Source organism: Canis lupus, chromosome X (genome assembly GCF_048164855.1).
Source record: "Canis lupus baileyi chromosome X, mCanLup2.hap1, whole genome shotgun sequence".
Lineage (NCBI taxonomy): Eukaryota > Metazoa > Chordata > Mammalia > Carnivora > Canidae > Canis > Canis lupus.
The window spans coordinates 5,300,064-5,314,717 of record NC_132876.1 but is presented as its reverse complement, the minus strand read 5'-3'; the positions used below and the strand labels follow the sequence as shown (position 1 = coordinate 5,314,717).

At 51.2% G+C, this 14,654-nt stretch overlaps 1 long non-coding RNA gene across 7 annotated transcripts in view; it reads left to right on the top strand.

The window, feature by feature from the left end:
• Window positions 1-14,001, top strand: part of LOC140627755 (uncharacterized) — a 291,600-nt gene extending 277,599 nt beyond the window's left edge. For 5 of the 7 annotated variants that reach the window (XR_012026361.1, XR_012026356.1, XR_012026359.1 and 2 more), the window contains one exon: window positions 13,421-14,001. This is a non-coding gene — a long non-coding RNA (uncharacterized lncRNA). The remainder of the gene's footprint in view (window positions 1-13,420) is intronic. The other 2 variants (XR_012026370.1, XR_012026366.1) reach the window with 1 other exon arrangement.
• Window positions 14,002-14,654: the final 653 nt, after the last annotated feature.

Below are 14,654 nucleotides of genomic sequence, written 5' to 3'. Positions count from 1 at the left end.
ACCAGTAGTAGACTCTGTAGTGTGCTTCCCAGACTCCCCTTCAGGACTGAAGCACTCAATCAGAGTGTTGACAGTTGGCGGCTCTCAGATGAGGTTCCCCCTCCCAGTGATTGCTTTCAGCTGAAAAGAGCCACCAGGCCTGAGGCCACCTCATCTCCCCAGGAGAAGTGTGCATCAGATGACTGGTTGTGATGAATTGCAAGACTCCACCCCTGGCCCCAATTTGGGACAATTCTGAAGGGTTATCCTGGCTACATATGTAGACCAATCGGGCCACTCATATTCTGCTGGTGGAAATGTAAATTGTAGAACCACTTTGGAAAACACTATGGCGATACAGCCATGTCTGCTATAGCTGGACATACACGGTGCACCAATTCCACCAACAGTAATGCGTATGTGCGCTTACCAGGAGACATGGACACAAATGTTCATAAACAATGTTCATACCACCCAAACTGGGAATGACCAAAATATTCATCAGGTGCAGAATGGGTAAGTAATCCATGAGGTATGCATGGACAAATCTCACAAACATAAGGCTGAGTCAAATAAACCAGGCACAAAAAAAGCAAGTTCTTTCTGATTCCATTTAAGTGAAGTACAAAAATAAGCAAACGCTGGTAGGATTCGCATAGCAGTTACCACTGGGGGGTGGTGGTGGAGTGGGATTAGTGATCATGAGGGGGTACCACGGGGGCTTGGGAGGAGCACCCGTGTTCCACTTCGCAATCTGGTCTTGGTTCCACAACTGTGCTTACTTGTAAAATGTATTTAATACACACCCGATATGGACACTTTTCTGTTTATAGTACTTTAAGAAAACAATCTTGGCCTTCTCCGATTGACTTATTTCACTCAGCATAATACCTTCCAAACATTATATGGTCTCATTCATTTGGGGAATATAAATAATAGTGAAAGGGAATAAAGGAGAAAGGAGGAAAAATAAGTGAGAAATATCAGAAAGGGAGACAGAATATGGAAGACTCCTAACTCTGGGAAATGAACTAGGGGTGGTGGAAGGGGAGGTGGGCGGGAGGTGGGGGTGACTGAGTGGCAGGCACTGAGGTGGGCACTTGACGGGATGAGCACTGGGTGTTATTCTATATGTTGGCAAATTGAACACCAATAAAAAATAAATTTATTAAAAAAAAGAAAACACTCTTGGAAAACATAAGGAGCACATGTATATGCACACACGTGTAGCAACTGGCAGAGGCACAGGTTCCCCAAAGTGGCCTTTCGCCTGTTAACATTCAGTCTTCATTCATGGAGCCCCATGAGCCGCGTCCAGGTCAATGTTGGAAGCCCACCATGGTTCAAGGCAGGCCAGCGTCAACAGTTGAGATTGTTCGGGCTCCCTCCCCTATGCACCCTGACTCCTGAGGCCTGGGCTGAGCTCTGGCAGTCGGAGTGCTTGGCTGGCTAGGTGTTAGGAGAGATACTTGAACCAAATCAGAGGTTATCTATTTACCTGCCTTGGCCTTTTGGTGGGCGACATGGTGGAGGGCAGGGTGGGGGCAGGCATGGTTTTGTCGGTACTGAGTGGGTGTTAGCTTGGGAGGGGAGACAATTGTCCCTGATGAGTCAGTCGAGATACAAGCTGGGCACTTGGTGTTGATGAAAATAAAAAGCCTTCTTCTCTGCCTATTGGAAAGGTTCAGCAGGTACGCTCTTTGATAAATGGTCACAGTAATGAAATTCACACTCTTTAATCACAAAGGGCTATAACTTAATTAAAAACACATCGAGGATTGATTTGGGTTGGAGAGCTCTCCCAGTTCCTGGGCTTTATTAAATTTGGTGTTTCTTTGCTCAGCCTCATATGACATGCTTAAGTACAGAAGTCGATGGCTGAGGAACTGCCACTGTCCTGATGGGATGAACCCAGCTCTGGGTCCTCGGCAGACCAGGCTGAAACAAAAGGGGGCCTGGCTACCCAGTAAAGGGGGGGTCCAGCCTTGCAGCCTCTCCCTGCCTTTGACTACAGAGTGCTCCATGCAGGCTAGAAGAAACTGAAGTGGTCACTAATCTGAGTCCAAAGACGAGGCTCTCCTTGAACCCGCTGACTTGGGGCCCTCAGGAGAGCTCTGATGTTGGGGAAGCCAATGCTCAGAGCCATCTTGTGAGATAAGAGCTGTTGCTGTTCCCATTTTACAGCTGGGAAAACTGAGGGAGAAGAAGAATGAGTAATGACTTGTCCAGAGGGCTGTGGGTGCAAGGGCCCAGGCAGACACTGTCCAGACCCCACCCCCAGGCAGACACTCCCCCGAACACACACATACACACAGATGGACTGCCCTCATCTCTACACCTCTGCAGATATGCCTGGATACAGGCATGTCTACACACCCATGTGCACTCCCAACACACACACACACCCCTGTGCAGATAAATCCCGATGTGGACACACATTCACACACTCAACTGCACTCCCAACAGACATGCACTGAAATGCATGCACCTTCACACACCCAAACATACATACACATACCTGTGCACATCCACCTGGATAGGACACGTGTCCATACACCCATGCATATCCATTCTCCCCTGACCCCATGACGCCCTCCCCACACTCATACTTGTACAGATATGCTCAGTCACAGACATACATCTACAGACCTGTATGTGTTCACTGCCCCCCACACATGTGTATACAAACTTCAGCACCCATGCAGATGGATGAACACATACATACTGTGCATCCCCTACCTACACCCATAAAGATACATTTGAAAAAAAAAAGATACATTTGATACAGACACGCAATCAACTACCCATCCACATCCACATCACACACACATCCATACTCAGACATGCAGATGCCACCTGCTCTACACATCACGCAGATGACACCCAGGTACAAATACACACATCTGCACATCCATACCCATCCACATACCTGCAAGGCATTCATTTACATAAACTTACACACACACACACACACACACATTCACACCCAGGCAGATGCACCCAAATATAGACACATACCCACACAACCGTATACATCTGTACCCCTCACACACATACATTCATATACTACATACACCTAAACACATACACACACATACATACACACCTGTGCAGATCAACTCAGACACACATCCACACACCCATGGACATGTGTAGCCATGCATACACACCATGTGTAAATGTCCATCTATGCCCAGATACGAACACATACATACACACATATACATGCACATGTGGCATATATACACACTTCACACACACATATTGATACACTCAGGTAAAGAGAAGCACATACATATACACCCATGCACCCACACATATACATGCACATACACAACAAGCACATGTATGCGTGTGGAGGGTGTGTGTGCATATATGCAGTCACTCACATATCTAGACACACACACGTACAACAAACACATATGTGCTCGAGAACATGTACACACTCACACTCTTGCTTCCTGGGGCCATCTGTTAATGCCAAGCCCTCACTGTGCTTGCACTTTCTAGAAATCTGTGGCTGAAGGAGTGAACTAGAAGCCAAGTCTAATTAGCATAATACATGCTCCCTGCCTACCTCATCCCTAGAAACCTTGCTCATGCCCTGGCACAGCCAGCTGGCTGAGGGGGGCCCTCTCACTGCTCCTCTGAGAAAGCAGGGGGACCAGGGGCTTCCTTGGGCTGCCAGTCCACTCATCACACCAGCAGCCCTTCCTCCCGCAGAACCCATGTCACCATTCCAGGGGGGCCTGGGAGCTTTCCCGGATCAATGACATCAAGTGACAGGAGGCCAGAAGAGAACACTGGAGAAGGTGAAGCAGCTTTGGTCACACAGGGTCTTGTGGCCTTGGGATTCAGAGCCATCAGATGCCACCCAAATGTGGCAAGTAGAGGAAATCTGCAGTCAGATGTGTGCTTGTAAAGGACCCCTCTGGGGCCCCATGGAGAACGGTGAGGGGATGCCAGCTGGAAGTGAAGAGGCCAGGATGGACGCTGGCATGGTCATCCAGGCAGGAATGGGGAGCTTAGGCCAGAGTGGACTTAGAGCAACAAGCAGTGAGCTGGCTGAGTCGTCAGTGGGATGGGGCCTGAAGGGTGGGTATGAAGGGTAACATCCAGTTTCCTAGGGTGGGGGATTGGGTAGGGGCGGTAGAAATGGGAAGGCCCCTCTGGCCTTGGAGATGGAAGAAGTTGTGCTTTATTTGGAGACTGAGGAGCCATGGCATGGGCTGTGGAAGGCCTTGTATTGCATTTATGGACATCAGAAGGTTCCTGGGAGGGGCCAGATGGGTGACTCAGAGAGGCAGGTGGGCCCTGAGGGACACTTCCCACCAGCCTGAGCAAGAGACAGGGCTACAGGACCCAAGACTGCAGAGCCAGCGCTCGCCTAGCACCTCAAGGCAGCTCACCAGGGGTGGAACAGCCCTGCCAGTTCTGCAAGCTAGAAGTTCGAAATCAAGGTGTGAGCAGCGCTGGTTCCTTTTGGGTGCTGGGAGGGGGTCTCGGTGCCAGGCCTCTGTCGTGCCCTTGAGCAGCTCCAGGAACCCCTTGGTGTGTGGATGGTGCTCTGCTCACGTCTTCATGTAATCTTTTCTCTCTGTGGATCTCTGTGTCCAAAGTCCCCCCCTTATAGGGACGCCAGTCATAGGCTAATGACCTCATCTGAACTTGATCACCTCCATAAGGATCCTATGTCCAAATCAGGTCACATTCACAGGTCCTGGTGACTCGGATTTCCACATCTTGTGGAGGATACACGATTCAAGCCATAACCCATGAAGGCTCAACTGCAGCAGAGAGCTCCTGGAGCGCACCCAAGGGCAGGACAGCAGCAGCAGGTGGGAAGCCACCTGCTCCAACCAGGCCTGCCTGTGGAAGAGGGGACCCGGGTCCTAGGAGCAATGGTCTGGGACTGCCCTTCCCCTGAGGACCGGGCATGTCAGCACAGGGCAGGAGGTGTGGAGGGAGAGCAGGGGCTCTGGGCAGGCAGGCCTGCAGGAGGGAGGGAAGGATGAGAGAGAGGCAGCGGGATCACCTCTGACTCGGCCTTCTCAGGAGGGAACGGGGTGTGCTCTAAGATTGGGGATTTCTGGGCCAGTGGGCTAGGGACACTGGCAGAGGGAAGCCCAGGTCATCGGGGTGCTGGGGTACACACGAGTGTGTGTGCGGGTCCAAGGGTCCGTGTGCGTATCCTGGCATACAGAACCATCCAGAACTGCGAACGAGTATCTGTGTGCGAGGAGGGGTGCAGGTGGTCAGGGAAGGTTTGCTGGGGAGCTGTTACCTGAGCTCCAGCTAAGCTTGGCTTTTGAGCCCTCATCAAAGTATCAGGTGGCCTCCCGTGTTGCCCCTCAGCCCCCTTAATCCATCTCCACCTGTCCCAAGCCCCCGGCACTCTGTCTCCCCCAGAACCGTCTCTCCGCAGGCTGCTGCGGCGGGCGGAAGGCCTGCTGGGTCCGGACGGCCGGGCGTGTGGTTGCTAAGCCTTCGAAGGACACATTTCAATCGGGCACATGCTAGTAGCTTATTTGTTATTTGTTTTCTCACTCATAATCCAGAAAGAGTCTGGCTGCTAAACTGTCCATGCTCATCGGGAGTAGAGGTTACCTGGGGTCTGGGCAAGATGCGGCCGGGGGCAGCGCCACTTGCTTTCTCAGCGAAGGGAGCAGGTTGGGGCAGCGTGCCTGTCAGCCCAGGTCTGGGTGCAGACAGTGAGAGTTCAGAGACACACAGACACTGACAGAGACAGAGAGACAGAGACAGAGACAGAGGGAAAGAGACAAGAAGCACCATGAGTTGGCATCAGTGAGATTTTGGATTTGGCCTGGAGCCTGCCTTTGGGGAAATTCCTGCAACTTCCTCCTACCTTTCCTTTTTTTAGGAAGCACTGGGGAAGGGTGGGGGGGTGGGGATCAAAGCTTCCCGGATCTCCAGCCCCAGCCTCCCCTCAAAGGGCTTTGTGAGTCTCCTGGGGATAGGGACTCCCCATTTCCTGAGCATGACCATCCCGCAGCCCCGGGACTCCTGCGGCACCCCCCATAAAATCCTGGCTCTTGAGGCTCCAGGCTAGGGCATCTGTCTCTCTTTCCTCCACAGGGCTTCCTACCACCGGTTGCAGATCCCAGGTTTGTCTCCTCTGCAGTCCCTGGTCCCTGCAAAAGCAGGGGGAAGCTGAGCTCGTGCCTGTTGATGACACTTCAGTGTGGACAGGGGTCGGGTGGTTAAAGCCACCATCAGTCTCTCTAAAGTGGGCTTTACCTGTGAGTCAAAGTCCGTTAAGGCTCAGTGCTAGGGGACAAGTACCGTGGGGACCAAGAAAAGAGAGTAGCCCTGGGTTCAAGGCCCTTCTCAGGGGCCTGTTTCCCATCCACAGGGCCAGCCAACTTCCATGGTGTTGGGGGGTGGCGGGGGGCTGAGAGGGCAGACCACAAGGGCTTGAGAAGCACTTTGCAAAGCTCTCAGCCCTGGGAGCATAGAAGGACTCTTTCGGGTTTTTAAAGGAAATATCAGTGCTGGAGAAGAAAGCCGAAGCCCAAATAAGCAAGTATTTATAAGTTTACAGCAAGGCTCACACTTTCCTTCTCCAGCAACACTCTGAAAGCCCCTTATGTTGTCCAGAAGGTCAGAGAGAAGCAGCCACTTTGAATGTTTAGTAACAGTTATTTACCAGGTTGCTAGCAAAATTGTGGCCCTATGGCACCACTGCAAACGGTTACATCGCTATCTCCATTTGGAAACGTTTTATCAACCTTCAGACTGTGTATATGCCTGATTGGAATGCTCCGTGGGTTCTGGGTTCTCTTTGTACGTGTGTATTTATATGTATGTGGAGATAGATTAGATAGATAGATAGATAGATAGATAGATAGATAGATAGATAGATATAGAATCCATCATCAAGGAGAGCTCTCTTGGGCTGGGGTACCTTGGGAGTAGCTTCCAGGGGTCCATGCTTTTTGCCCCACACTTCTCCTGCCTGCCATCAAAAGTGACAGGACAGAGCCACAGGCTCACAGGGAATCAGGCTGTGCCTCTAGAGGTAAGATTGATAGGAAAGAAGCCAAAAGTCAGTGTTGGGGCATGGTCTCCACCATCTGTAATAGTGATTATCCGAGAGCAGAGATTCTCAAATATTCTGACCTCTGGATCCCCTTTACATGATAGCTATTGATATTCAGTATGTCAGAAGTTAAAACTACAATAATCTAAAATATGATTCAGTTCATTTAAATGTGACAAAATAATAAATCCATTTGTGATGGTTGATTTTCTGTGTCAACTTGACTAGGCCTTTGAATACCCAGATATCTAGTCAAACATGACTCTGGGTATTTCTGGGATGATGATTTTGGATGAGATGAACATGTATTTCTTTATTTTTTAAAGATTCTATTTATTTATTCATGAGAGACACACAGAAAGAAGCAAAGACACAGGCAGAGGGAGAAGCAGGCTCCCTCCAGGGAGCCCGATGTGGGACTCGATCCAAGGACCCTGGAATCATGACTTGAGCCAAAGGCAGACTCTCAACCACTGAGCCACCCAGGTGCTCAGATGAGATGAACATTTAAATCAACAGACTGAGTCAAGCAGATTGTCCACCCTAAGGTAGGTGGGCCTCATCCAAACAGTTGAAGGCCTGACTAGACCAAAAGTCTGACCCTCCCCCAAGTAAGAGAGTTCTTCCTGCCAGATTGCCTTCCAATCACAAGATAGGCTTTTTCCTTTCTTAAAACTTGTACCAAAGCATCAGCAACCACTAGTACTAATACATAACTATAACCACCAATTGACAAGGATGGAGGCGAGAGAGAATAGAGCGATAAAAAACAATCTAAGAGAAGGAAGAAAGAGAAGGACTTGTAAGACTTCTTTATATGTCTTAGACATAAGTGATTTGCCAATATTTTCTCCCATTTTGTAACTTGTCTTTAGTTTTCTTGCGGTGTCTCTTGAAGAGTAGAGCTTTTTAGCCTTCGGACTGGAGCTGCCACTATATGTTCTGTTTCTCAAGCCTTCAGACTCGGACTGGAGCTACACCTATGCCTCCAGCTTGCCGACTCATCCCACAGATCTTGGGCTTGATCAGCCTTCATAATCATGTGAGCCAATTCCTTGTGATAACTCTCCCTCCCTCCCTCCATACACACCTGTGTGTGTGTGTGTGTGTGTGTGTTGTTGGTTCTTGGCTCTATTTGTCTGGAGAACCCTAATACATACTACGTGTCAACACAAATCACATTTGTTTTATGAAAAATGACTATATCCTTCTAAATCAAAAAAATGTAACAAGAAGCGTGGGACTGTTTTACAATTTTTTAAACCTCTTTAATGTCCAGCTTAAGAGAAGACAGCTGGATTCTCACATCTGTCCCTGCATTCCATCAGTTGTGATGTCACATGTCACGTAGCCTCTGGAAACATCTGCCGTATACGTGTGAAAAAGAGAGTGGCAAAGTTAACTCTCATATTAGTGTTATGAAAATAGTTTGCCTCCTTCAGATTGGCTGAAAGGTTCTCGGAGACTCCAGGGGTCCCCAGAGAGTAACACTCATCCTTGACTTAGCAAAGTCTAATGTTAATTTTTACCTTGAGTCTCTTCCTGGGCAATGCAACGTCTTTATGCTTTAATTCTACTTCCCTTCTTCCAACACGTATGCCTTTGTACTAGCGCGTTTCAATTCTACATATACTCTGAAGCTCCCAGAAGATAGCATTCTTAGTCTTTTCTGCAGCCTGTGTTCACTCAGCTTCATCCAAAACTTTACCATTTCATATACCTTTTCAAGTTTTCCTTGATCACTCTAGTTCATGATCACAAACAGAAATCAGTAGCTCTTGGAAGCTGTTTACCCCCTCACTATTTACCAGAGTCCTAGCCTTCAAAGTCCTTTTGTTCATTCCACATTCAGAAGAGACAGGTGCCCACCACGTACCAGGCACTATTCTTGAGCTGTGCTGCCCAGTAGAAACTTCTGTGGTTGGTGGACGTGTCCGATGTCTGAGCTGCCCCATAGAGTAGCCATCATGCAGCTCTTGAGCACGTGACATGTGGCTAGTACAACAGAGGAGCTAAATTTTCAACTTTATTTCTTTTTAATGAATTTACATTTAAATGGCCACACACGACTAGTAAGTAGCTACCCCGCTGAGCAGCACAGTTTTAGCTACTGCAGTGAAAATGGCTCAAACTGGAAAAACTCCCTGTCATCAGGGGGCTGATGCTCTAGCAGAGGCAGGTGGCAAGGAACAGGTTCTAGTCTAACGCTGAGCCCCCACCCTTGGCCTGTGCAGCCCAGAGGGGGCAGGGGGTGGGAGGGGGCCTCAATAAGCAAGGCTTGAACTGAATGAAGGATGAGGAAGAGGGGGAGGAGGAGGAAGAGGAGGGGGCGGAAGGGTCTGATGAGAGGGTTTGTTATCCAACAGAAATTGGAACAAACAGTGCCTTTTTTTTAAGATTTTATTTTATTCATGAAAGACACACAGAGAGAGGCAGAGACACAGGCAGAGGGAGAAGCAGGCTCCCTGCAGGGATGCGGGACTCAATCTTGGGTCCCCTGGGACCATGACCTGAGCTGAAAGCAGACGCTCTATCACAGGAACAGGGGCTTTTAAGGTTACAGTTCTGGTTAGAACTTACTATCTCGGTGATGTGGGGCAAGTCGCTGGATGTCTGGGAGCTTCAGAAACCCCATTTAGAAAGGAGCTGTGGGGGGGGGGCTAGAACCGACTGCCTGCTGGCACTCCCAAGGGGCCCCAGTGTTCCTCTGCCTCCCCCCCCCCCCCCCCCCCCCCCCCCCCCCCGCCCCAGCCCGTTCACTACTTGTGACTGCCCAATGCCCCCGGGCTGTAAACCTGCAGGCCATTAACTGGACCAGGGAAATTACTTCAAAGTCACAGAGGAGATGGGGCCCAGTAGGGACAGAGGGGTGCAAATGACAATGAGAGGAATGTGGCTTTTTTTCTGCACTGACCTCTTGCCTGAGAGTGTGAAGGGCCCAGGCACTTGCCCCCTTGACCCGGTCTCAGAGAGCACACAACCAGCCTGGCAGGAAGCAAGCCAGGGCCCAGGGCCTCCCTGCTGGCATCTGTGTGGACAGGTGTGGGCAGGAGATACCTTTTCGTGGACACTCCTTTCCTTCTCTCCTAGCACAGGGATCTTTAGGGAAAGAAGAGTCTCAGTCTTTCTTGTGGGTATAGCCTGGGGCCTCGGAAAGTACTCTGTGATCTGAGGGTGCAGCCCCAGGCTGTGGGAGCTGACCTGGCTCTTCCCTGAGGCCCTCCTCTGGCTGTTTCAGGGGAACCCCAGGGCTAAGTCAGGCCAGGCCCCCAGAGAAGGCAGTGAGCTAGGTGGTGGGCATTACCAAGCCCCTGGAGGGAGTGCAGCCCAAAGCATTCTGGGAGGGGGAAAGGTCAGGCTGTAGTGGAAAACGGAAAAACTGGTTTCAAAATCCGAGTCCATAAAACAGAAAGGAACAGCTTGCATTTGAGTGGGGCTTATGGCAGTGACCTCTTCCCACCTCTGTACCCCTTGATCAGAATGCCTTGATCCCCCACCTACTGCAGCCCCCAGTGCTTCCCTACCCCCCACCCTACCCCTGCTTTGCTGGCACTCCACTGGGGCTACCCCTGGTGGGCCCTCCCTTGTATCTGCACCCTCCCTCCACACCAGGAGCTTGCCACCTGGAGATGGACAGCCCATGTGCCTTCCAGGGTTTGCATCCTGGAGCCCATGCCAGGTGCCCAGCCCGACGCTGGCAAGAGCCAGCGTTCGGTGGCTGATGGCTAAGTGTCCCCAGATATCTGCCTTCCAAAAAGGAGGGCCGTGGGCTTGATGTCCTACACAGATTAGATCCAAGGGAAGGGAGAATAAATGTGTGGGAAATATCAGAAAGGGAGACAGAACATAAAGACTCCTAACTCTGGGAAATGAACTAGGGGTGGTGGAAAGGGAGGAGGGCGGGGGGTGGGGGTGAATGGGTGACGGGCACTGAGGGGGACACTTGGCGGGATGAGCACTGGGTGTTATTCTGTATTTTGGTAAATTGAACACCAATAAAAAATAAATTTATTAAAAAAAAAAAAAGATCTGAGGTGGGGAGCTCCCAGGTAATGCAGCTGCCCCAGCCCAGGAGCCCCTGGCTTGGAAGCGCCCTGAAGGAAGAGCCTAGGTCTGGTCCACTTCTCACCCGATCTCCGGTGCAAGGCAAGCTGGCACTTGGGCGACACCTGGCAAAAGCAGGCAAAATCGCCAACAGGGGTGGGCCTCCCACATCAAGATGTGAGACTCCAACAAGGTCATGGGCACTCCGGGGGTGGGGTGGGGGGGTGGGGGGGTGGGGAGGTGCTATTTGCGGCCTGCCTCGGCTCTCTGGCCTTCTCACCTCCCCCCGTGCTTCTTGCTGGTTCTGCTGAAGGGCCTGGCACCCCAGCCACATACCCCAGTGCTCAGGACACCCCGGCCAGCTGCAGGGCTCCACCAGCTGCTCGCGCACGCTGCTGGGCAGCAGGTGTCCCTGGCACTTTCCACAGGAGGGAACGGAGGGTCAGAGAGCTTCCAGCCCTCATCTCAGGTCCCCGCCCGCCGTCCCCCCCACAGGGAAGTGGGGGGCTGAGATTTGAGCCCTGCTTGGCCAAGTCCAGAGCAGTGCCTGAGTCAGAGGGCACACAAAGGACCTGACGGAAATGGCACAGGGGGCCAGGCAGACCCCAAACCGGACTCGAACACGTGCCGATGGGCCCTGCAAATGGGCAAAGAGCTTGGCAAGGCTCCAGGAGGGGAGCACAGCGGGACGGGCCATACAATTAACCTCACAGTCACTCCCTGAGACCAGAAACCAAGCCCGGCCAGGCCTCTCCTGACTCAGGGAAGAATGAGGCTCTGTGACCCCCGCCTCCTGCCTCCACTCCACCCTCCTCCACCTGCAGTTTATTCATGGAAGTCCAGGGTGAGATCCAGATGAGAGCCTCGTGTCATGTGGGGTCACACACTGGGCAGGGCAGGGCAGGCCAGGATCTCTGGGAAGCAGAAAGCCCAGGTCTAAATCCGGGGTCCTCCTCCTCCCAGCGGGGTGGCCCTTGAGCAAGCTGCTTCAGACTCGCAGAATCTTCTTAGTCCCAGCCCAGTCGCCCTTTGCTTCCCGGAGAATGCTGAGTTCCTTCTGGGTAAGTTCTTGGTGCTATAAGAAGAAACGAAGCCAATCCGGCTTGTGATGATGCCAGAGAGAAGAGGGCAGAGTAGGGTGGGTGTTCCCCACCAGCCCGCACGCAGGCACCCTTGCCCACGACAAACTTGCAGCCACCCACCGTGCCCAAACCCGTGGGCACCCCCGGGTCCGTGGCGAAGGCCAAACTGGCTTTGGGTCTCGGAGGTAGGGTTGTAGGGCAGAGGCTGTGCCCCTTGGGCAGAGGGATTATTTTGAGCTCTTATTTTTAAGAAGCAGCAGACATAGTCCTAGAAGCTTGGAAAACGAAGACAAGAGTCACCCTTTTGCAAGACACATTTACATGGATAAAGCAAATCTCCATTTGTAAGGGTGTCCCTCCCCGTCAGAGGAAGTGGGGGAGGCTCTAATATCTAGAAACTCGACGAATGGAGAGGAGAAGGCCTCCAGTTTATCTGCATAACAACCTTCGCCTTGTTTACCAGGCTTTCCCCCATCACCTCCTGGGACTGGCTCCCCCCACCCATCCATTATATATATATAATCAAACTTCAATAAAATATATATTATATATTTTATATATATATTTATAATATTTTATATATATTTAAAAATATATTTTATTGAAGTTCGATTTGCCAACATAAAGTCTAACACCCAGTGCTCATCACCTTCTTTTGTCTTCAGCTGGAGATGCTATTCTAGGTGGTGGCCCAGGCCACTTCAGAGAGTGGCTCCGTTTTCCTGGGTCTCTCCCTCGGATTACAGGAGGGATCCAGGTTCTGAAGCTGCTGTTGGGTTTTCTCCTATTAATCTGTCCTTTTATTGCCAGAGGGTCTCAGCCAAAAGCCTGGAAGGGTAGAGGGAAAATGCTCTTTCCACCCTGAGCAGCACCCAGGCCTTTGGTTAAGGGCTGGAGCCTCCTTTCCTCTCTCAGGCCTGCGTCCGCGGTGCTCCCTGCACGACCTGCCTCGGATCAAGTGCTCCTCTCCTCTCGTTGTCAGCTGTTGGGGCAATCTGGCTTTCCCACCGCTCATGTGATTTGTGTTGTGAATGTTTCTTTGACACGACCTGATGTGGAATTGGGGGTGACGAGACTGCAAGCTGACATCTGATTTCTCATCAGGGAGCAGGAGGCACCAGATGACGGATCTGGGGTACTGGGGCCTGCTGGCCTGCACTGCCCGTGGGGGAGTGGGTGGCTGGTGGTCCAAAGTCACTAAGCAAGGGGCTGTTAATTGAAAAGTGTCTGACACACGGCACTTGCACTTCCACAGGGCTTCATCCTTCCAACTGTGGCATGATGAGTGTGTTGGTGCAGGAATCCAGCCAGCCCTGGGTGGCTTCCACTGCCTCTGGACCAAGGCAGATTTCCTCAAGCAGGGCAAAGCACGTCCTTGCCACCCTTGACTTTAATCAGTCGCAGGATGGGAACCGATGGTAAAGTGACTAATGTTCATTTACAGACGCCGTATTGATTTCTGAGACCGGATCTTCCGCTTCCTTAGCTGGGATTGCGGCAAAGAAGTGGTTCCCTCTAAGACCCAGCTGGGTCAGTGTGTGGTTCAGTGGTACCTGGTGACAATTCAAAGTGTGCCTGTCCCATCTCCCATCTGTGCACATCACCCCTGATGTCCCTGCGGCGTGGACACCGAGCTGACCAGGCCGGGAGCCTCACGAACTGATGAGATATCAAATACTTTCAGTCACTTTGGAAGGAAATCACTTAAAAGACTGCAACTGTTGGGATGCCTGGGTGGCTCAGTGGTTGAGCGTCTGCCTTCAGCTCAGGTCGTGAGATCAAGTCCCGCATCAGACTCCCCACAGGGAGCCTGCTTATGTCTCTGCCTCTCTCTGTGTCTCTCATAAATAAATAAATAAATAAATAAATAAATAAATAAATAAATAAATAAAATCTTAAAAAAAAAAGACTGCAATTGTTGCCTCTTCTGCTTGGCCTCAAGTTGCTTTATATGTCAACTTGGTGATCTTTATTTGCCACAGATAAGTGGTGACTGTGGCTACCTTGGGGACCCCCTCTCACCTAAGCCTGGATGGAGAGATGAGGTAAGATGATGGCTCATGGGCTTTCCTAACTTTTAACCCAAGTGAGAGCTCAACCAAGCCTTTCCTGAGGAAGAGGGGGCCCACCAGCTTCCAGGCAGAGTTAGAAGCCCCTAGGGTGCTTTGTGCTGTGAGATTCCCAGGCAAGTAGAGGTGGAGACATTGGGGTAGAACCTAAAGCAACCCAAATGGGGGCAAGAGGTGGACACTCGGGGCCCACCACACATACCCAGACACCAGGGACAATGAGGAGAACCACAAGTGGGCTTGTGACACAACAGGGAAAGCCAAGAGGAGCAACCCAGCGTCTTTGAGTGGGGGCACATTGCAGGCATCAGAAGGGGGTGAGAAGTGGCTGCTACAGAAGTCCAAGGTGGAGCAGAGTGGCCAAGCCTCTTTTGGCAAGAGGAGACATGGACACTGGAATTGCCTTTTGCTTTTTTCCTT